At 54.6% G+C, this 21,468-nt stretch overlaps 1 protein-coding gene across 1 annotated transcript in view; it reads left to right on the top strand.

Annotated features, from left to right (window-relative positions):
- Positions 1 to 21,468, top strand: part of baiap3 (BAI1 associated protein 3) — a gene marked incomplete at both ends in the record, with an annotated part of 168,250 nt that overhangs the window by 63,955 nt on the left and 82,827 nt on the right. The window lies entirely within an intron of this gene.

The raw sequence follows: 21,468 nt of genomic DNA, 5'->3' as shown, positions 1-21,468 counted from the left end.
CAAGGCTGGAGAAATCCATATACAGCATTGGTAGACCAGAGGATCTCCCGAAAGAGTCTAGATGTTAGAGAATATGACTCAGCATGAATACAACACGACCCCACCCGAAACGAGGGGAAGAGCCCTGGTATTTAAAGCCCACAGGGGAACTAATTAGCCTGCCACCACAGGTGCGAGAGGTAATTGATAATAGTCCAGGTGTGGCCACTGAGAGTAAACGAGAGTAAAGAACGAGAGGGTGGGGGCTAGAGAGAGTGAGTAGGGAATTCCTAACAGTAGGCTTAAAGAAGACAGAGAAAGTTGGTGAGCAGCGGACAAAACCTCACATTTACTATCACACTACAGAAGGTTAACCGTCTGTAGTGTGGTAGTGAAGGGTTAACCTTCTGTAGTGTGGTAGTGAAGGGTTAACCTTCTGTAGTGTGGTAGTGAAGGGTTAACCTTCTGTAGTGTGGTAGTGAAGGGTTAACCTGCTGTAGTGTGGTAGTGAAAGGGTTAACCTTCTGTAGTGTGGTAGTGAAGGGTTAACCTGCTGTAGTGTGGTAGTGAAAGGGTTAACCTGCTGTAGTGTGTTAGTGAAAGGGTTAACCTGCTGTAGTGTGGTAGTGAAAGGGTTAACCTGCTGTAGTGTGGTAGTGAAAGGGTTAACCTGCTGTAGTGTGGTAGTGAAGGGTTAACCTGCTGTAGTGTGGTAGTGAAGGGTTAACCTGCTGTAGTGTGGTAGTGAAAGGGTTAACCTGCTGTAGTGTGGTAATGAAAGGTTAACCTGCTGTAGTGTGGTAGTGAAAGGGTTAACCTGCTGTAGTGTGGTAGTGAAGGGTTAACCTGCTGTAGTGTGGTAGTGAAGGGTTAACCTGCTGTAGTGTGGTAGTGAAGGGTTAACCTGCTGTAGTGTGGTAGTGAAGGGTTAACCTGCTGTAGTGTGGTAGTGAAGGGTTAACATTCTGTAGTGTGGTAGTGAAGGGTTAACCGTCTGTAGTGTGGTAGTGAAAGGGTTAACCTGCTGTAGTGTGATTGTAACTGAGGGGTACAATTCCCTGACTGTATTGTTAGATATGATACTTACTGCCACTACCTCTTGTACTTTAGACTCTGGCCACCCAGTACTAGGCATAAATAATTATGGTAAACACTCCCACGTAGATGAAACGATCCAACACAAATGTACCAAGTCGAAAGTCTGCGTTTAATAATAATTAATACATAGCAAAAGGTATGTAGAGCAATCACTTAATTACATTTATGATTTGAAATAGGATGCACTTTTATGGCAAATGAGTATTCGTTGGTATATCAATAGAGAACGTCCAATCTCTGGTGGCGCAGGCGGTAAATATACAACCTGGAATATTTAAGGAATAATAGCAATGATACTTTAATGATTATAGAACTGGATACACTAGGGGGGAATTCCGGTCGCTTGTAAGACAACTGGAGAAGGGGGGGGGGGGGGTAGAGTCTGGCTGTATCCGTCTGGCCGAGGGTATCCTGGGAGAACCCACGGTTGTGCGGCTCGGTGCCTCAGCGATCCTCGATCCACAGATGAAAGCAGTTGGACTCTCTGTGGGCCGGCTTCCTCCGGTCCACGATGGAGAGACGTGAAGCGACCTCGTCGTGTAGAGCGTCTCCTCACCTGTCGTCCTCTCCGGGGGGGGGGTTTCCAACACACGGCAGTGTTGGTCTTTATCCATAGAATAATCACTGTATACAAAGCATAATCCGTGCCTGGGAAGGCGGGCTGTCGTCGGTAGAATAATCCGGTATGCAGGTCCACTCGCTCGTCGGCTCTGGGGCTCCTCGGGTGCAGCCTCACATGGGGTCGGCCACCCTGGATAAGCAGCCAGTTCTCTGCCCGAAACGATGGGGTACTGACTACGATAGTATTCTCACCGCACGAAGCACTACATATGAATAGACTATTATTAGCTTAATAGACTACGTCCAACTCGACGATATAGTGCCAAATATGACTATTCAAATATTAATATACACGATGTCTCAATACCGATGGTAGGCCGAACTTGGCCTTACTCCCACACGTGGCGTCGCGGGGAGGCTTTACGTCTGTCACTCTATTGGAGGGTAAGAAACTGGACTAAAAAGGAAGTCCTACTTTAGTAGCGCAGTATATATACGCACTATGAACAAATAGTACCGTTAGTGGTGCGGTAGCCAGATTCCTACGCGGAACTAGGACTTGTTCGTACATGTTGAGCGGTACGTTTGAACTGGGTCTGGGGGGTATGGCAGCCTGGCACCAAGGTCTCGACCAATAGTAGAATGGAGACTATTATGGGATGTTCAGTAGGCTAGAATGGATATTCAATGCATATTGTACAAGGAATATACAAGGGATATCAAGGAATATTAGAGAATATACAAATACAATTAAATATATATATATAATAAATATATATATTCGGTTTAATCTGGCCCTTCACAACAGCCACCCCCTGATTGGTCCCAGACCTAATCAGTTAAGCAGAGACAGATTAATCGCGTTGTCTATTTACACATAAGGGTTTGCTGTAGGGGTCAGTCAACTTCACAAAGTCATAGGGTTATAGGGTCATGGTCATCATCGATTGTGTCTGGGAGTCGGGGCAGTTCTATGAGCCTCGCCACGGGACGGGTGTAAGTGCGACCCTGGACAAGCACTTCAGCTGCTCGGACCTTGCCGTCGGCACCGGTGATCACTTTGCTTACGCTGGATGAGCGTGGCTAGGTGCGCTCCGGCTAGGGCTGCGCAGAGCTCTAGACGTGGGATAGATTGTTGCTTGCGTGGGGCTATTCTCGAGCGGGCGAGGACAAATGCTGTGTAGATCTCTCCCCCCTCTTCGTGGGCCCGCAAGTAGGCTACTGATCCGTATGCGACCTCTGAGGCGTCACTGAAGACGTGTAAGTCCATTTTACATGTCTCTGGCCTCACCGTGGGTGGGAAGTAGCTTCGGCGCATATTAACGCCTGGGAGTGAGTGGAGCTCCATCTCCCACTCTCTCCAGGTGGATGCAAGGTGTGCGGGAAGCGTTTTCCTTAATGCCAAGCAAGCAGTGCAAAAATGCTTCCGCATTCGTCACCGCACGCCAGTGCGGTAAAGCGCCCTTCTTTTCAGGCCCCGCTTAGACAAATGCTACCGTGCGTGCACCGGCGGCGGCGTGCTCGCTCAGGTGCATGCGTGCGCCGGCGTGCTCGCGCGAGGTGCCCGCGCATGCGCATGAGATCCCGCCTTGGTTCGACACGAGCGGAGCTCAATATATATAAGTCACCGCCCCTTATTCAGTATCTAGAAATAGCTCAATTGGCAAGGCCACATGGCTGTGGATCCTATGGCTCGTTTGCTGGCGAGTTCGAATCCCATCGAAATTATTTTTTAACGTGATTTTTTTTTAACGTGTATTCTTTCGCCGGTTAAGGTTAGGCATGGTTAAGGTTAAGGTTAAGGTTAGGCATTGTTTCGGAGTTGGTTAAGGTTAGAACGGTTAAGTTTAGGCGCTGTTAAGGAGCTGGTTAAGGTTAGAGTTTGTCAAAGAGAATGGCAATATAATTTCTATGGTTAAGGTTAGGCATGGTTAAGGTTAAGGTTAAGGTTAGGCATTGTTTCGGAGTTGGTTAAGGTTAGAACGGTTAAGTTTAGGCGCTGTTAAGGAGCTGGTTAAGGTTAGAGTTTGTCAAAGAGAATGGCAATAGACAGCCTATTTCCGCGCGACCTGGGCGCTGGGCGGCGGAAAATGAAAGGCGCATTACTGCACGCCACTACGGTAAATTTTTGCACTGCTTGCTTGGCATAAAGCTACACGCGTGCGGGAATGGGGTCGTCCCAGCCCTGGTCCTTGTCCCACAATGCTCGTACAATCATTTTTGCCCTGGTGGTGTACGGTAGAATACATCCTAGCGGGTCATATTGTCGGGCGAGTGTTGTGTACACACTCCGTCTGGTGGTCGGCGCCGCCGCCGGCCTTCCCTGCTCCGTAGTCAGGGGCTTGTGTCTGTAGTGAAGCAAATCTGTTTTGAATCGCCACACCAATCCCAGGGTCATCTCCTGGGCTTCTCCCGGGATTGTAGCCATCCAGGTCTCGCTGCTGGCTGCCTTGTCCTCGGAGGAGAGGCTGCGCAGTACTTGCGGATCGCTGCTGGCCCACTGCCTGAGATCAAAGCCGCCTTTGATCAATGAGGCGCGGAGTTTAATCAGGAGAGCCTCGGCTTCTTCCTGGGTTGAAAGGCTTTGTAGACAGTTGTCTACGTAGAAGCTGTTCTTTACGCTGTGTCGGACCTCTTCGTCCGCTGCTGGGTCCTCTGCTACATGTTTCTGTAGTGCAAATGTAGCACAGCAGGGGCTGCACGTCGTTCCGAAGGGGAGGACTTCCCATTGGTAGATGGCTGGGTGCTCATCTCCTGGCTTCTCTCTCCATAGGAACCGTAACAGGGGCTTGTCCTCCTCTACTAATCTCACCTGCAGGAACATTCCTTTAATGTCCCCGCTGATGGCCACCTTTTCCTGGCGGAAGCGGAGTAGAACGCCGAGTAGGAAGGGGCCGAGTGTGGGACCGGGCAGTAACTCTTTATTCAGATTTTGGGATCCGATCTGGTAGCTGCAGTTAAATACTATGCGGTCTTTACCGTTGTGATGGACCTTGTGGTGAGGCACGTACCACGATTCAGTGGTCTGGTCAGCCTCTTTAATGTCCATCTTTGTGACGTGTCCCGCTGTGATGAGCCTCTCAATCTCAGCGCGGTATACACTCTCTTGGGCGGGGTTCTTGGCTAAGCGCCGCTCCGTGTGCTAAGCGCCGTACCGTTCTGTGGCGTCTGTCTTGGTGTGGAAATTAGGCATTCCTTCTCGCCGCAGGAGTGGCGTGGCGTATCTCAACCCGCCGTTGACCGGGACTCTCTTGGTCCCTGTCTCGAGGAGGTGAATGGCGTAAATGTCATCTTTAGAGCGAATGTCTTTCTTTCCGTTCTTAAAGGGCATTTGTTTCAAGGTCCATAACCGCTCTACGTGTTGCAGGAGTGCGGTTTCTCCCTCTGTGACTCGGGAGTGGAGACATCTAGTGGCTGTACTTCGGTTGAGAGATTTAGCGAGCGGGCCTTGGAGAGTCCATCCCAAACGGGTCTCGACTGCTGCAGGACAGCCTCGGGGTCCGGTATGAACCCGGTCTATCGGGACAATGAGGTCTGCATGGTCGGAGCCTATCAACAGGGTCGGCATAGCATTGTCTATGAGCGGGATCGGTAACTTGCGCAGATGTGCATATTTCTCCATCAGCTTGGCGACGGGGTATGTGTACCGCGACAGTCCTATTTCTTGGCTGGTGAAAGCGTCTGTAATCTGGTACCGTCGCTCAGGCTGGCCGCTTGCTGCGATAGAGAATGAGACATTCTCGCCCTTTATCGTCTTCAAATCTCGTCTTATTGTCCGAATTGTCATTTGGGTTTCGCTTCCCCGCAGCCCTAGCTGGGCCGCAGCGGAGGCGAGCAGAAGGGTCTTCTCTGACCCGTCATCGAGGACGGCGTAAGTGTCCAGGACTTTATTCTGGTAGCTTAGTGTCACACGCACTACTTTTAGGAGTACTCGGGCTCCACTGCTGCTGGCGGGATCGATGTACATGACGCTCGCTTTGCTGCTGGATGGTGCGGGTGAAGGGCGCCGTCTGTTACTGTCGTGAAGTATGTCCAGATGGGCTCCATCGCACTTGGTGCACCTTTTCTTTAAGCGGCATTCGGCTGCCATGTGTGAGCGCGCACAGCGAAAACAGCGCTTGTTGGACTTTATCCATTGACTTGCTTCCTCCGCGTTCAGCTTGGGGAAGGAGTCACATTGCGCTAGCCAGTGTTCTTTCTCACAGTAGGGGCACACTATCTTCCACTTCTCCGTTCTGGAGGGGGTACTGTGGCTCCTGCTGCTCGGTACTGACTCCGATTGGTGCATCACAGTCACCGATCTTCTTCCATCATTTAGTCGTCTGGTTCCTTCTCTGGAGCCAGGGGTGCTCCGTCCGAATGTATCTAGCCGTAGGCTGCTGACTTCTCTCGCCAGGAAGTCTGCTAGATCGAGGAGGTTCGGTTCGGGGCCATTCGGGTCTCTGTGGTCTCTCTGCCGCCTAAAACGCTCCTGTCGAGCGGGCGGCAGCTTCTCCAAGATCCTTTCCACATTTGAGTTGGCGTAAAGTTCATGCCTCCCCTTCTCTCTCTGCGCTCCCAACATCCCTACCAGGGACTGCACTCTGATGGACAGGTCGTCCAGTGCTCGATTGTCTATTGCTGGGGGTAAGCGGTCGATGTGTCGGATCTCCTGGATCACGTAATCCCATATGCGCCCATACCTCTGGTCCAATGCTACCAGCGCTGCTGTGTATGGGGTGGTGGAAGTCGCGTAGGCGAGCGCTATATTATGTGCGCGGGGTACCTTTAAGTGCTTCAGTAGGATGGCGTATTTATGGCGTTCATCCAATACATCCACCAACATGGTCTCCAGACACATGCGGAGTTCTGTATACTGGGCCCGGTTCTCTTGGGTGAAGTCGGGTACCATAGGCGTGCCAATGTATGACGCTGACTGTGGATACATCGGCGAGCGTTGGGGGAGAGGCCTCCTAGGCGAGTCTCCTCCCGCTCCTTGGTATGGGCTGGTACCGGCAGTGTACCATGGCCCGCTTGTCCAGGTGCTGTTCCTCGGTGCGGGTCGTGCGTCGTGCTCACCCGGGTATAGAGTCGGGGGTCTGTAGCGCAGCTCCGTGGGAGTATAGCCTGGGCTGTACCGGACCTCCTGGTCCGGTAGAGTACTGTGCTGTCGTCGGGCGTGGTTCTCCTCCTCTTCCTCTTCGTCTTCAGTTAGGTCATCCAGTGCTTGTAGTCTCTGGTTTAGCCTCTCCACAGGATATGCTGCTCCTTCCCGGTTGCTAGGTCTCGCTTGGACCGGTGGGGGGAGGTGGTCTGTGGGGGGTATAGACCTCGTCTGTTGGTCAAGTTCAGGGTTGTTTACTCGGCTAGGGGATGCCGCCCTGGAGGTGTGTCTAGACGAGTTCCTGGAGCCTCTGGCGGAGGGAGAGGGTGTTGTCCGTCTGATCAGCTGTTCTATTAGTTGCGCTTGCTGTCTGTCGTGCTCTGCGTCCCGTAGAGCACCAGCAGCTGCTCGCTGGCTGTCTGCTCGGTCTCGGGCCACATTCTCTTCCCTCCGAATGCGTCTTATTTCTAGACGTATATGCTCTTCTTCGCTCCGCTGCTGGATCTGCAGTCGGTCGCGTTCAGCAGCGGCGTTCAGGCTGATGAGGAAGGCCTGCTGTAGGGTCCTCTCTGCCTCGCTGGGAGAAGGCGGTTGTATAGGGGAGCCTTCCCTCGGGGTACTCCTTGCGGAGCCTTGGAGCTCTATCTCCACGGTGCTCTCCCCGTCTTCTTCCGTGCCGAGTTCTCTCTCGGTAGCGTTGTATTCCTCCCGGGACTCATCGGGGACTACTTCTTCAGTACTGGCGGGGTGTGAGGTCATGTCTGGTTCCCACTGGTCCCCACCGTGAACTTGGTCAGTTACATTAGAACCCGTAGGGGTCTCTATGGTCGGGGTAGTCTGGGCGTTGGGGTTAGACATACTTTTACTTTCTAGTTTTACCGCGTTTACTGTTAGTAGAAGACTAGGTTGTTGACTGACAGCGTAAGCCTCTAAGTACTGAGGGAGCCGTCGTTCGCGCTGCGGGCGTTGGTTAGGAGGATCGTTTCGTGGAGTGTTCATCATAGGCCATTTCAATATTAATAACACTATATTAATATTACACTAATTACCCTCCGGCTCGAAGGACCAATTGTAACTGAGGGGTACAATTCCCTGACTGTATTGTTAGATATGATACTTACTACCACTACCTCTTGTACTTTAGACTCTGGCCACCCAGTACTAGGCATAAATAATTATGGTAAACACTCCCACGTAGATGAAACGATCCAACACAAATGTACCAAGTCGAAAGTCTGCGTTTAATAATAATTAATACATAGCAAAAGGTATGTAGAGCAATCACTTAATTACATTTATGATTTGAAATAGGATGCACTTTTATGGCAAATGAGTATTCGTTGGTATATCAATAGAGAACGTCCAATCTCTGGTGGCGCAGGCGGTAAATATACAACCTGGAATATTTAAGGAATAATAGCAATGATACTTTAATGATTATAGAACTGGATACACTAGGGGGGAATGGGGGGAATTCCGGTCGCTTGTAAGACAACTGGAGAAGGGGGGGGGGGGTAGAGTCTGGCTGTATCCGTCTGGCCGAGGGTATCCTGGGAGAACCCACGGTTGTGCGGCTCGGTGCCTCAGCGATCCTCGATCCACAGATGAAAGCAGTTGGACTCTCTGTGGGCCGGCTTCCTCCGGTCCACGATGGAGAGACGTGAAGCGACCTCGTCGTGTAGAGCGTCTCCTCACCTGTCGTCCTCTCCGGGGGGGGGGGGTTTCCAACACACGGCAGTGTTGGTCTTTATCCATAGAATAATCACTGTATACAAAGCATAATCCGTGCCTGGGAAGGCGGGCTGTCGTCGGTAGAATAATCCGGTATGCAGGTCCACTCGCTCGTCGGCTCTGGGGCTCCTCGGGTGCAGCCTCACATGGGGTCGGCCACCCTGGATAAGCAGCCAGTTCTTTGCCCGAAACGATGGGGTACTGACTACGATAGTATTCTCACCGCACGAAGCACTACATATGAATAGACTATTATTAGCTTAATAGACTACGTCCAACTCGACGATATAGTGCCAAATATGACTATTCAAATATTAATATACACGATGTCTCAATACCGATGGTAGGCCGAACTTGGCCTTACTCCCACACGTGGCATCGCGGGGAGGCTTTACGTCTGTCACTCTATTGGAGGGTAAGAAACTGGACTAAAAAGGAAGTCCTACTTTAGTAGCGCAGTATATATACGCACTATGAACAAATAGTACCGTTAGTGGTGTGGTAGCCAGATTCCTACGCGGAACTAGGACTTGTTCGTACATGTTGAGCGGTACGTTTGAACTGGGTCTGGGGGGTATGGCAGCCTGGCACCAAGGTCTCGACCAATAGTAGAATGGAGACTATTATGGGATGTTCAGTAGGCTAGAATGGATATTCAATGCATATTGTACAAGGAATATACAAGGGATATCAAGGAATATTAGAGAATATACAAATACAATTAAATATATATATATAATAAATATATATATTCGGTTTAATCTGGCCCTTCACAACAGTGATAGTGAAGGGTTAACCTGCTGTAGTGTGGTAGTGAAAGGTTAACCTGCTGTAGTGTGGTAGTGAAGGGTTAACCTGCTGTAGTGTGGTAGTGAAGGGTTAACCTGCTGTAGTGTGGTAGTGAAAGGTTAACCTGCTGTAGTGTGGTAGTGAAGGGTTAACCTCCTGTAGTGTGGCAGTGAAAGGACCACGTTGTAATGATTGGCGTCACTATGGCGACGGAGCGCGCGCTCCGTTCGAGACACTCTGGCCGCGCCGTGCAACGACCTGAGACCTGTGTCTCAGGGGGAAAGTTACATCATGTATGTTATGTTATAGCCATAAGTACTATATTGACTTATCGTGGATGTCACACAAACGGGTCAATTGTGACAAATAGGGAGTCCCACACGTGATAGCAATGTAACAAAATAATGTATTTAAACCTATCTAACAAAAGAATAATGTCATAATGTCATAAACAATGAATATGGATGTATCAGAATCAGTGGTGAGTGAGACAGTGTGCTGTGGTGCGTGGTAAGTAGTATCACAGAATCTATTGGACAACCTGTTCCTAGGAGTGGAGAAGCAGACAGAGGGAGTTAGACGGCGAACATAAATACACCATGTGCTGTGCAGGCAGCTCTCTCACTGTCCAGATGAGAGTCATTGGGCTAACGACCCACCCACCCACTCCGCGTCTATACTTTCCGTAGCCGCATTTCTGGCAGACGTTTCTGGTCATGTGACATGTGCGCCCAATAGCGTGACGAGCTGTGTCTTTGCCCATTTCCACGTCAAACAGCCTGCAAACTACCTGGCGTTCTATCGCCACGCTCTAAGACAAACTCTAACCTTAACCAACTTCGAAAGAGTGCCTAAGCTTAACCAGTGTAGAAACTGACGTCGGCCAATCAGAGAGCGTCTGCCAGAAATGCGGCTACGGAAAAATATCACGCATCCACTCCACCGTGCTCTCGGAGTCAGCAGACTCACCCATTTGCAGGTAGAGTAGGGGGGGGGGGTCGTCACATGGATACCAAACAGAGAAGGTAAAGACGACTTTGAACTGTTGAACAGTAATCCAGAAGTATTTTATTGCACTGTAAAACAAAAATATATATTTATCTATTCTATTCTACTATTTTATTGCACTGCACTATTGCACCATTTTACTCTTGTCTATTTTATTTTACTCTTTTTTATTATTGTCTATTTAAAACTGAATCAAACCATAAACCAGGTGGCCTGTTGGGATGTTAGATCCTAATGTGAAAAACTGTGATTTTATACGTGTGCACTTTATGTGCTCATTTTATGCCTTGTGTCTTTTTTCTGTTGGGAAGCACTTTGAGCTGCAGCTTCTGTATGAAAGGTGCTCTACAAATAAAGATTATTATTGTCATTATTATAAGTAATATATTTTTTATATATATTTTGTAACGGCGAAAGTCCAAAACGGGAGTGTGGATGAGTGCTCTCACCACTAGACGAAGACACACACCCACCCTGATACTAACAAAGCAATACTATGATGACGATTTGTTTTAACGTTTAACGGTTACGGTTAAGATAGAAAGTTAGGTTTAGTTTAACCTCTTAAGCCCTAGCCATATTTTCAGAAAATTCACATAAAAGTACATACCCAAGTAAATGGAAGATCTCTCCACTTCTACAAGGTCCATTGGCATGTTTTTGGTATTTAGGGACATCTATGGACCTCAGGGAATGTATTCCCAGTGTCCGATATATTGTGTCCGTTACTATGCTTGAGTAAATTGTAATGAACCAAAAGAGAATATCAATTATTAAAAAAAATTGACAGAGAATAACACCATGCTAACATTGACCCGACGTGAACGATTTAGCTCAATCAGCACCTCTTGAGATCAAGTGTACAATAAAATCTGAGCAAATGAATAAAGGGCAGATGATTTACAGTGGGTTTTGTAGATACAGTACTGAATGTTGCCCTCCGGACACATTCAATTTGAAATATGAATATAGAATATCAGGCCTATAAATGACCTTATTATGGCCAAGTGATATATTTATGGATCGGGCCAAATCCCCTCTTTCCAATGGCAGAGTTCAATCTGGATTTAGTAGCACCAGGTGCCCATAACAGCGCAGCAAAGGCTGTGAATGAAATCTACTGTAAGTACAGTAATAATAATAATAACTTGGTTTTGTATAGCGCCTTTCATAAAACCCAAGGTCGCTTTACATAGGGCGAAAAACAACAATAACAAACATGATAGACAGACACACAACATTCAATGTAGGAAGTTAGGGGTCAAAGGCCAAGTTGAAGATGTAAGTTTTGAGGAGTTTTTTGAATGAGTCCAGAGTTGGGGCGTTGCATTGAGTTCTGCGGGGAGTGACTTCCAGAGGGTGGGAGCTGCCACGCTGAAAGCTCTGTCCCTGAAGGTCCGCAGTCTGGTTCGGGGGATGGAGAGCTGACCAGTGTCTGTGGATCGCAGGGACCGTGACTGAGTGTAGGGGTGGAGGAGGTCAGTGAGGTACTGAGGGAGGAGGAGGAGGTCAGTGAGGTGCTGAGGGTGGAGGAGGAGGTCAGTGAGGTACTGAGGGTGGAGGAGGTCAGTGAGGTACTGAGGGAGGAGGAGGTCAGTGAGGTACTGAGGGTGGAGGAGGAGGTTAGTGAGGTACTGAGGGTGGAGGAGGAGGTCAGTGAGGTACTGAGGGTGGAGGAGGAGGTCAGTGATGTACTGAGGGAGGAGGAGGAGGTCAGTGAGGTCCTGAGGGTGGAGGAGGTCAGTGAGGTACTGAGGGTGGAGGAGGTCAGTGAGGTACTGAGGGTGGAGGAGGAGGTCAGTGATGTACTGAGGGTGGAGGAGGAGGTCAGTGATGTACTGAGGGAGGAGGAGGTCAGTGAGGTACTGAGGGTGGAGGAGGAGGTCAGTGAGGTACTGAGGGTGGAGGAGGTCAGTGAGGTACTGAGGGAGGAGGAGGTCAGTGAGGTACTGAGGGTGGAGGAGGAGGTCAGTGAGGTACTGAGGGTGGAGGAGGAGGTCAGTGAGGTACTGAGGGTGGAGGAGGAGGAGGTCAGTGAGGTACTGAGGGAGGAGGAGGTCAGTGAGGTACTGAGGTGTGGAGGAGGAGGTCAGTGAGGTACTGAGGGTGGAGGAGGAGGTCAGTGAGGTACTGAGGGTGGAGGAGGAGGTCAGTGAGGTACTGAGGGTGGAGGAGGAGGTCAGTGAGGTACTGAGGGTGGAGGAGGAGGTCAGTGAGGTACTGAGGGTGGAGGAGGTCAGTGAGGTGCTGAGGGTGGAGGAGGTCAGTGAGGTACTGAGGGTGGAGGAGGAGGTCAGTGAGGTACTGAGGGAGGAGGAGGTCAGTGAGGTACTGAGGGTGGAGGAGGAGGTCAGTGAGGTACTGAGGGTGGAGGAGGAGGGGGTCAGTGAGGTACTGAGGGAGGAGGAGGAGGTCAGTGAGGTACTGAGGGTGGAGGAGGAGGTCAGTGAGGTACTGAGGGTGGAGGAGGAGGTCAGTGAGGTACTGAGGGTGGAGGAGGAGGTCAGTGAGGTACTGAGGGTGGAGGAGGAGGTCAGTGAGGTACTGAGGGTGGAGGAGGAGGTCAGTGAGGTACTGAGGGTGGAGGAGGAGGTCAGTGAGGTACTGAGGGTGGTGGAGGTCAGTGAGGTGCTGAGGGTGGAGGAGGTCAGTGAGGTACTGAGGGTGGAGGAGGAGGTCAGTGAGGTACTGAGGGTGGAGGAGGAGGTCAGTGAGGTACTGAGGGTGGAGGAGGTCAGTGAGGTACTGAGGGTGGAGGAGGAGGTCAGTGAGGTACTGAGGGAGGAGGAGGTCAGTGAGGTACTGAGGGTGGAGGAGGAGGTCAGTGAGGTACTGAGGGTGGAGGAGGAGGTCAGTGAGGTACTGAGGGTGGAGGAGGAGGTCAGTGAGGTACTGAGGGTGGAGGAGGAGGTCAGTGAGGTACTGAGGGTGGAGGAGGAGGTCAGTGAGGTACTGAGGGTGGAGGAGGAGGTCAGTGAGGTACTGAGGGTGGTGGAGGAGGTCAGTGAGGTACTGAGGGTGGTGGAGGTCAGTGAGGTACTGAGGGTGGTGGAGGTCAGTGAGGTACTGAGGGTGGAGGAGGTCAGTGAGGTACTGAGGGTGGAGGAGGTCAGTGAGGTACTGAGGGTGGAGGAGGTCAGTGAGGTGCTGAGGTGTGGAGGAGGTCAGTGAGGTGCTGAGGGTGGAGGAGGTCAGTGAGGTGCTGAGGTGTGGAGGAGGAGGTCAGTGAGGTACTGAGGGTGGAGGAGGTCAGTGAGGTGCTGAGGTGTGGAGGAGGAGGTCAGTGAGGTACTGAGGGTGGAGGAGGAGGTCAGTGAGGTACTGAGTGTGGGAGAGGTCAGTGAGGTGCTGAGGTGTGGAGGAGGAGGTCAGTGAGGTACTGAGGGTGGAGGAGGAGGTCAGTGAGGTACTGAGGTGTGGAGGAGGTCAGTGAGGTGCTGAGGTGTGGAGGAGGAGGTCAGTGAGGTACTGAGGGAGGAGGAGGTCAGTGAGGTACTGAGGGTGGAGGAGGTCAGTGAGGTACTGAGTGTGGAGGAGGAGGAGGTCAGTGAGGTACTGAGGGTGGAGGAGGAGGAGGTCAGTGAGGTACTGAGGGTGGAGGAGGAGGAGGTCAGTGAGGTACTGAGGGTGGAGGAGGAGGTCAGTGAGGTACTGAGGGTGGAGGAGGAGGAGGTCAGTGAGGTGCTGAGGTGCCGGAGCGTGGAGGGTTTTGTAGGTGATGCGGTACATTTATATGTTAATAGCTCCGCCATTTTTCATCAGATTGAGACATGTTTTTCCCCTCATGGCTATAACATAACGTACAATATACTTGTTCCTGTGGTCGATATGACTGTAAGGCTGAAAGACCACACAGACCGCAGGGAGTATGAGCCACGCTTTAGTCTCTCTGGTCTCTCTGTCCCCCCCTCCCTCAGTGTGAGCCTCCACCCCCCCCCCCTTTAATCACTCTGGTCTCTCTGTCCCCCCCCCCCTTTAGTCACTCTGGTCTCTCTGTCCCCCCCCTTTAATCACTCTGGTCTCTCTGCCCCCCCCCCCCTTTAGTCACTCTGGTCTCTCTGTCCCCCCCCCCCCTTTAGTCACTCTGGTCTCTCTGTCCCCCCCCCCCCCTTTAGTCACTCTGGTCTCTCTGTCCCCCCCCCTTTAATCTCTCTGGTCTCTCTGCCCCCCCCCCCCTTTAGTCACTCTGGTCTCTCTGTCCCCCCCCCCCTTTAGTCACTCTGGTCTCTCTGTCCCCCCCCCCCCTTTAGTCACGCTGGTCTCTCTGCCCCCCCCCCCTTTAGTCACTCTGGTCTCTCTGTCCCCCCCCCCTTTAGTCACGCTGGTCTCTCTGTCCCCCCCCCTTTAGTCACTCTGGTCTGCCCCCCCCCCCCCCTTTAGTCACTCTGGTCTATCTGTCCCCCCCCCCCCCCTTTAGTCACTCTGGTCTCTCTGCCCCCCCCCCCTTTAGTCACTCTGGTCTCTCTGTCCCCCCCCCCTTTAGTCACGCTGGTCTCTCTGCCCCCCCCCCCTTTAGTCTCTCTGGTCTCTCTGTCCCCCCCCCCTTTAGTCACTCTGGTCTCTCTGTCCCCCCCCCCCTTTAGTCACTCTGGTCTCTCTGTCCCCCCCCCTTTAGTCACTCTGGTCTCTCTGTCCCCCCCCCCCCTTTAGTCACTCTGGTCTGCCCCCCCCCCCCTTTAGTCACTCTGGTCTCTCTGCCCCCCCCCCCCTTTAGTCACTCTGGTCTCTCTGCCCCCCCCCTTTAGTCACTCTGGTCTCTCTGTCCCCCCCCCCTTTAGTCACTCTGGTCTCTTTGTCCCCCCCCCTTTAGTCACGCTGGTCTCTCTGTCCCCCCCCCCTTTAATCACTCTGGTCTCTCTGTCCCCCCCCCTTTAATCACTCTGGTCTCTCTGTCCCCCCCCCTTTAGTCACTCTGGTCTCTCTGTCCCCCCCCCCTTTAGTCATGCTGGTCTCTCTGCCCCCCCCTTTAGTCACTCTGGTCTCTCTGCCCCCCCCCTTTAGTCACTCTGGTCTCTCTGTCCCCCCCCCCTTTAGTCATGCTGGTCTCTCTGTCCCCCCCCTTTAGTCACTCTGGTCTCTCTGTCCCCCCCCCCCTTTAGTCATGCTGGTCTCTCTGCCCCCCCCTTTAGTCACTCTGGTCTCTCTGCCCCCCCCCCCCTTTAGTCACTCTGGTCTCTCTGCCCCCCCCCTTTAGTCACTCTGGTCTCTCTGTCCCCCCCCCCCTTTAGTCACTCTGGTCTCTCTGCCCCCCCCCCCCCCCTTTAGTCACTCTGGTCTCTCTGCCCCCCCCATTTAGTCACTCTGGTCTCTCTGCCCCCCCCCTTTAGTCACGCTGGTCTCTCTGCCCCCCCCCTTTAGTCACTCTGGTCTCTCTGTCCCCCCCCCTCCCCCCCTTTAGTCACTCTGGTCTCTCTGTCCCCCCCCCCTTTAGTCACTCTGGTCTCTCTGTCCCCCCCCCTTTAGTCACTCTGGTCTCTCTGCCCCCCCCCCTTTAGTCACTCTGGTCTCTCTGCCCCCCCCCTTTAGTCACTCTGGTCTCTCTGCCCCCCCCCTTTAGTCACTCTGGTCTCTCTGCCCCCCCCCCCCTTTAGTCACTCTGGTCTCTCTGTCCCCCCCCTTTAGTCACTCTGGTCTCTCTGCCCCCCCCCCCCCCTTTAGTCACTCTGGTCTCTCTGCCCCCCCCCTTTAGTCACTCTGGTCTCTCTGTCCCTCCCCCTTTAGTCACTGTGGTCTCTCTGCCCCCCCCCTTTAGTCACTCTGGTCTCTCTGTCCCCCCCCCCCTTTAGTCACTCTGGTCTCTCTGTCCCCCCCCCTTTAGTCACTCTGGTCTCTCTGTCCCCCCCCCCCCCTTTAGTCACTCTGGTCTCTCTGTCCCCCCCCCCTTTAGTCACTCTGGTCTCTCTGTCCCCCCCCCCCTTTAGTCACTCTGGTCTCTCTGCCCCCCCCCCCCCCTTTAGTCACTCTGGTCTCTCTGCCCCCCCCCTTTAGTCACTCTGGTCTCTCTGTCCCCCCCCCTCCCCCCCTTTAGTCACTCTGGTCTCTCTGCCCCCCCCCCTCCCCCCTTTAGTCACGCTGGTCTCTCTGCCCCCCCCTTTAGTCACTCTGGTCTCTCTGCCCCCCCCCTTTAGTCACTCTGGTCTCTCTGCCCCCCCCCCCTTTAGTCATGCTGGTCTCTCTGCCCCCCCCCCTTTAGTCACTCTGGTCTCTCTGTCCCCCCCCCCCTTTAGTCACGCTGGTCTCTCTGCCCCCCCCCATTTAGTCACTCTGGTCTCTCTGTCCCCCCCCCCTTTAGTCATGCTGATCTCTCTGTCCCCCCCCTCCCCCCCTTTAGTCACTCTGGTCTCTCTGCCCCCCCCCTTTAGTCATGCTGGTCTCTCTGCCCCCCCCCCCCTTTAGTCACGCTGGTCTCTCTGCCCCCCCCCCTTTAGTCACTCTGGTCTCTCTGTCCCCCCCCCCTTTAGTCATGCTGGTCTCTCTGCCCCCCCCCATTTAGTCACGCTGGTCTCTCTGCCCCCCCCCCTTTAGTCATGCTGGTCTCTCTGTCCCCCCCCCCTTTAGTCACTCTGGTCTCTCTGCCCCCCCCTTTAGTCACTCTGGTCTCTCTGCCCCCCCCCTTTAGTCATGCTGGTCTCTCTGTCCCCCCCCCCTTTAGTCACTCTGGTCTCTCTGCCCCCCCCCCTTTAGTCATGCTGGTCTCTCTGTCCCCCCCCCCTTTAGTCACTCTGGTCTCTCTGTCCCCCCCCCCCCCTTTAGTCACTCTGGTCTCTCTGTCCCTCCCCCTTTAGTCACTCTGGTCTCTCTGCCCCCCCCCTTTAGTCACTCTGGTCTCTCTGTCCCCCCCCCCCTTTAGTCACTCTGGTCTCTCTGCCCCCCCCCCCCTTTAGTCACTCTGGTCTCTCTGCCCCCCCCCTTTAGTCACTCTGGTCTCTCTGTCCCCCCCCTCCCCCCCTTTAGTCACTCTGGTCTCTCTGTCCCCCCCCCTCCCCCCTTTAGTCACGCTGGTCTCTCTGCCCCCCCCCTTTAGTCACTCTGGTCTCTCTGCCCCCCCCCCTTTAGTCACTCTGGTCTCTCTGCCCCCCCCCCCTTTAGTCATGCTGGTCTCTCTGCCCCCCCCCCCTTTAGTCACTCTGGTCTCTCTGTCCCCCCCCTTTAGTCATGCTGGTCTCTCTGCCCCCCCCCCTTTAGTCACGCTGGTCTCTCTGCCCCCCCCCCTTTAGTCACTCTGGTCTCTCTGCCCCCCCCCCCCCTTTAGTCATGCTGGTCTCTCTGCCCCCCCCCCCTTTAGTCACTCTGGTCTCTCTGTCCCCCCCCTTTAGTCATGCTGGTCTCTCTGCCCCCCCCCCTTTAGTCACGCTGGTCTCTCTGTCCCCCCCCCTCCCCCCCTTTAGTCACTCTGGTCTCTCTGCCCCCCCCCCCCTTTAGTCATGCTGGTCTCTCTGCCCCCCCCCCCCTTTAGTCACGCTGGTCTCTCTGCCCCCCCCCCTTTAGTCACTCTGGTCTCTCTGTCCCCCCCCCCTTTAGTCATGCTGGTCTCTCTGCCCCCCCCCATTTAGTCACGCTGGTCTCTCTGCCCCCCCCCTTTAGTCACTCTGGTCTCTCTGCCCCCCCCCCCCCTTTAATCACTCTGGTCTCTCTGTCCCCCCCCCCTTTAATCACTCTGGTCTCTCTGTCCCCCCCCCCCCTTTAGTCACTCTGGTCTCTCTGCCCCCCCCCTTTAGTCACGCTGGTCTCTCTGCCCCCCCCCCCTTTAGTCACTCTGGTCTATCTGTCCCCCCCCCCCCCTTTAGTCACGCTGGTCTCTCTGTCCCCCCCCCTTTAGTCACTCTGGTCTGCCCCCCCCCCCCCTTTAGTCACTCTGGTCTATCTGTCCCCCCCCCCCCTTTAGTCACTCTGGTCTCTCTGCCCCCCCCCCTTTAGTCACTCTGGTCTCTCTGTCCCCCCCCCCTTTAGTCACGCTGGTCTCTCTGCCCCCCCCCCCCCTTTAGTCTCTCTGGTCTCTCTGTCCCCCCCCCCCTTTAGTCACTCTGGTCTCTCTGTCCCCCCCCCCTTTAGTCACGCTGGTCTCTCTGTCCCCCCCCCCTTTAGTCACGCTGGTCTCTCTGTCCCCCCCCCCTTTAGTCACTCTGGTCTCTCTGCCCCCCCCCTTTAATCACTCTGGTCTCTCTGTCCCCCCCCCTTTAGTCACTCTGGTCTCTCTGCCCCCCCCCTTTAGTCACTCTGGTCTCTCTGCCCCCCCCCTTTAATCACTCTGGTCTCTCTGTCCCCCCCCCTTTAGTCACTCTGGTCTCTCTGCCCCCCCCCTTTAATCACTCTGGTCTCTCTGCCCCCCCCCTTTAATCACGCTGGTCTCTCTGTCCCCCCCCCCCTTTAATCACTCTGGTCTCTCTGTCCCCCCCCCCTTTAGTCATGCTGGTCTCTCTGCCCCCCCCTTTAGTCACTCTGGTCTCTCTGCCCCCCCCCCCCCCTTTAGTCACTCTGGTCTCTCTGCCCCCCCCCTTTAGTCACTCTGGTCTCTCTGTCCCCCCCCCCCTTTAGTCACTCTGGTCTCTCTGTCCCCCCCCCCTTTAGTCACTCTGGTCTCTCTGCCCCCCCCCTTTAGTCACTCTGGTCTCTCTGTCCCCCCCCCCTTTAGTCACTCTGGTCTCTCTGTCCCCCCCCTTTAGTCACTCTGGTCTCTCTGCCCCCCCCTTTAGTCACTCTGGTCTCTCTGTCCCCCCCCCCTTTAGTCACTCTGGTCTCTCTGCCCCCCCCCTTTAGTCACTCTGGTCTCTCTGTCCCCCCCCCCTTTAGTCACTCTGGTCTCTCTGCCCCCCCCCCCTTTAGTCACTCTGGTCTCTCTGTCCCCCCCCCTTTAGTCACGCTGGTCTCTCTGCCCCCCCCCTTTAGTCACTCTGGTCTCTCTGTCCCCCCCCCTCCCCCCCTTTAGTCACTCTGGTCTCTCTGCCCCCCCCCCTCCCCCCCTTTAGTCACTCTGGTCTCTCTGTCCCCCCCTCCCCCCTTTAGTCACTCTGGTCTCTCTGCCCCCCCCCCTTTAGTCACTCTGGTCTCTCTGTCCCCCCCCCCCTTTAGTCACTCTGGTCTCTCTGTCCCCCCCCTTTAGTCACTCTGGTCTCTCTGCCCCCCCCCCCCCTTTAGTCACTCTGGTCTCTCTGCCCCCCCCCTTTAGTCACTCTGGTCTCTCTGTCCCCCCCCCTCCCCCCTTTAGTCACGCTGGTCTCTCTGCCCCCCCCCTTTAGTCACTCTGGTCTCTCTGCCCCCCCCCCCCTTTAGTCATGCTGGTCTCTCTGTCCCCCCCCCCTTTAGTCACGCTGGTCTCTCTGTCCCCCCCCCTTTAGTCATGCTGGTCTCTCTGTCCCCCCCCCCTTTAGTCATGCTGGTCTCTCTGTCCCCCCCCCTCCCCCCCTTTAGTCACTCTGGTCTCTCTGCCCCCCCCCCTTTAGTCACGCTGGTCTCTCTGCCCCCCCCCCCCTTTAGTCACTCTGGTCTCTCTGCCCCCCCCCCCTTTAGTCACTCTGGTCTCTCTGCCCCCCCCCCTTTAGTCATGCTGGTCTCTCTGCCCCCCCCATTTAGTCACGCTGGTCTCTCTGCCCCCCCCCCCTTTAGTCACGCTGGTCTCTCTGCCCCCCCCCATTTAGTCACGCTGGTCTCTCTGTCCCCCCCCCATTTAGTCACGCTGGTCTCTCTGTCCCCCCCCCCTTTAGTCACTCTGGTCTCTCTGCCCCCCCCCCCTTTAGTCACTCTGGTCTCTCTGCCCCCCCCCATTTAGTCACGCTGGTCTCTCTGCCCCCCCCCTTTAGTCACTCTGGTCTCTCTGTCCCCCCCCCTTTAGTCACGCTGGTCTCTCTGCCCCCCCCCATTTAGTCACGCTGGTCTCTCTGTCCCCCCCCTTTAGTCACGCTGGTCTCTCTGCCCCCCCCCCCTTTAGTCACTCTGGTCTCTCTGCCCCCCCCCTTTAGTCACTCTGGTCTCTCTGTCCCCCCCCCCTTTAGTCACTCTGGTCTCTCTGTCCCCCCCCCTTTAGTCACTCTGGTCTCTCTGCCCCCCCCCTTTAGTCACTCTGGTCTCTCTGCCCCCCCCCCCTTTAGTCACTCTGGTCTCTCTGTCCCCCCCCCCTTTAGCCCCCCCTTTAGTCACTCTGGTCTCTCTGTCCCCCCCCTTTAGTCACGCTGGTCTCTCTGTCCCCCCCCCTTTAGTCACGCTGGTCTCTCTGTCCCCCCCCCTTTAGTCACGCTGGTCTCTCTGCCCCCCCCCCTTTAGTCACTCTGGTCTCTCTGCCCCCCCCCCTTTAGTCACGCTGGTCTCTCTGTCCCCCCCCCTTTAGTCACTCTGGTCTCTCTGTCCCCCCCCCCCTTTAGTCACTCTGGTCTCTCTGTCCCCCCCCCCTTTAGTCACTCTGGTCTCTCTGTCCCCCCCCTTTAGTCACTCTGGTCTCTCTGTCCCCCCCCCTTTAGTCACTCTGGTCTCTCTGTCCCCCCCCCTTTAGTCACTCTGGTCTCTCTGCCCCCCCCCATTTAGTCACTCTGGTCTCTCTGTCCCCCCCCCCCTTTAGTCACGCTGGTCTCTCTGTCCCCCCCCCCTTTAGTCACTCTGGTCTCTCTGTCCCCCCCCCTTTAGTCACGCTGGTCTCTCTGTCCCCCCCCCCTTTAGTCACTCTGGTCTCTCTGCCCCCCCCCTTTAGTCACTCTGGTCTCTCTGCCCCCCCCCCTTTAGTCACTCTGGTCTCTCTGTCCCCCCCCCCTTTAGTCACTCTGGTCTCTCTGTCCCCCCCCCCATTTAGTCACTCTGGTCTCTCTGTCCCCCCCCTCCCCCCCTTTAGTCACTCTGGTCTCTCTGTCCCCCCCCCCTTTAGTCACTCTGGTCTCTCTGTCCCCCCCCCCTTTAGTCACTCTGGTCTCTCTGTCCCCCCCCCCTTTAGTCACTCTGGTCTCTCTGTCCCCCCCCCTCCCCCCCTTTAGTCACGCTGGTCTCTCTGTCCCCCCCCCCCTTTAGTCACTCTGGTCTCTCTGTCCCCCCCCCCTTTAGTCACTCTGGTCTCTCTGTCCCCCCCCCTTTAGTCACTCTGGTCTCTCTGCCCCCCCCCTTTAGTCACTCTGGTCTCTCTGTCCCCCCCCCCTTTAGTCACTCTGGTCTCTCTGTCCCCCCCCCTTTAGTCACTCTGGTCTCTCTGTCCCTCCCCCCCTTTAGTCACTCTGGTCTCTCTGTCCCCCCCCCCTTTAGTC

The sequence above is a fragment of the Notolepis coatsorum genome (genome assembly GCF_963971535.1).
Source record: "Notolepis coatsorum genome assembly, chromosome: 14".
Classification (NCBI taxonomy): domain Eukaryota; kingdom Metazoa; phylum Chordata; class Actinopteri; order Aulopiformes; family Paralepididae; genus Notolepis; species Notolepis coatsorum.
Note: the sequence above shows the minus strand (reverse complement) of the source record. Positions and strands in the feature narration are given on the sequence as shown.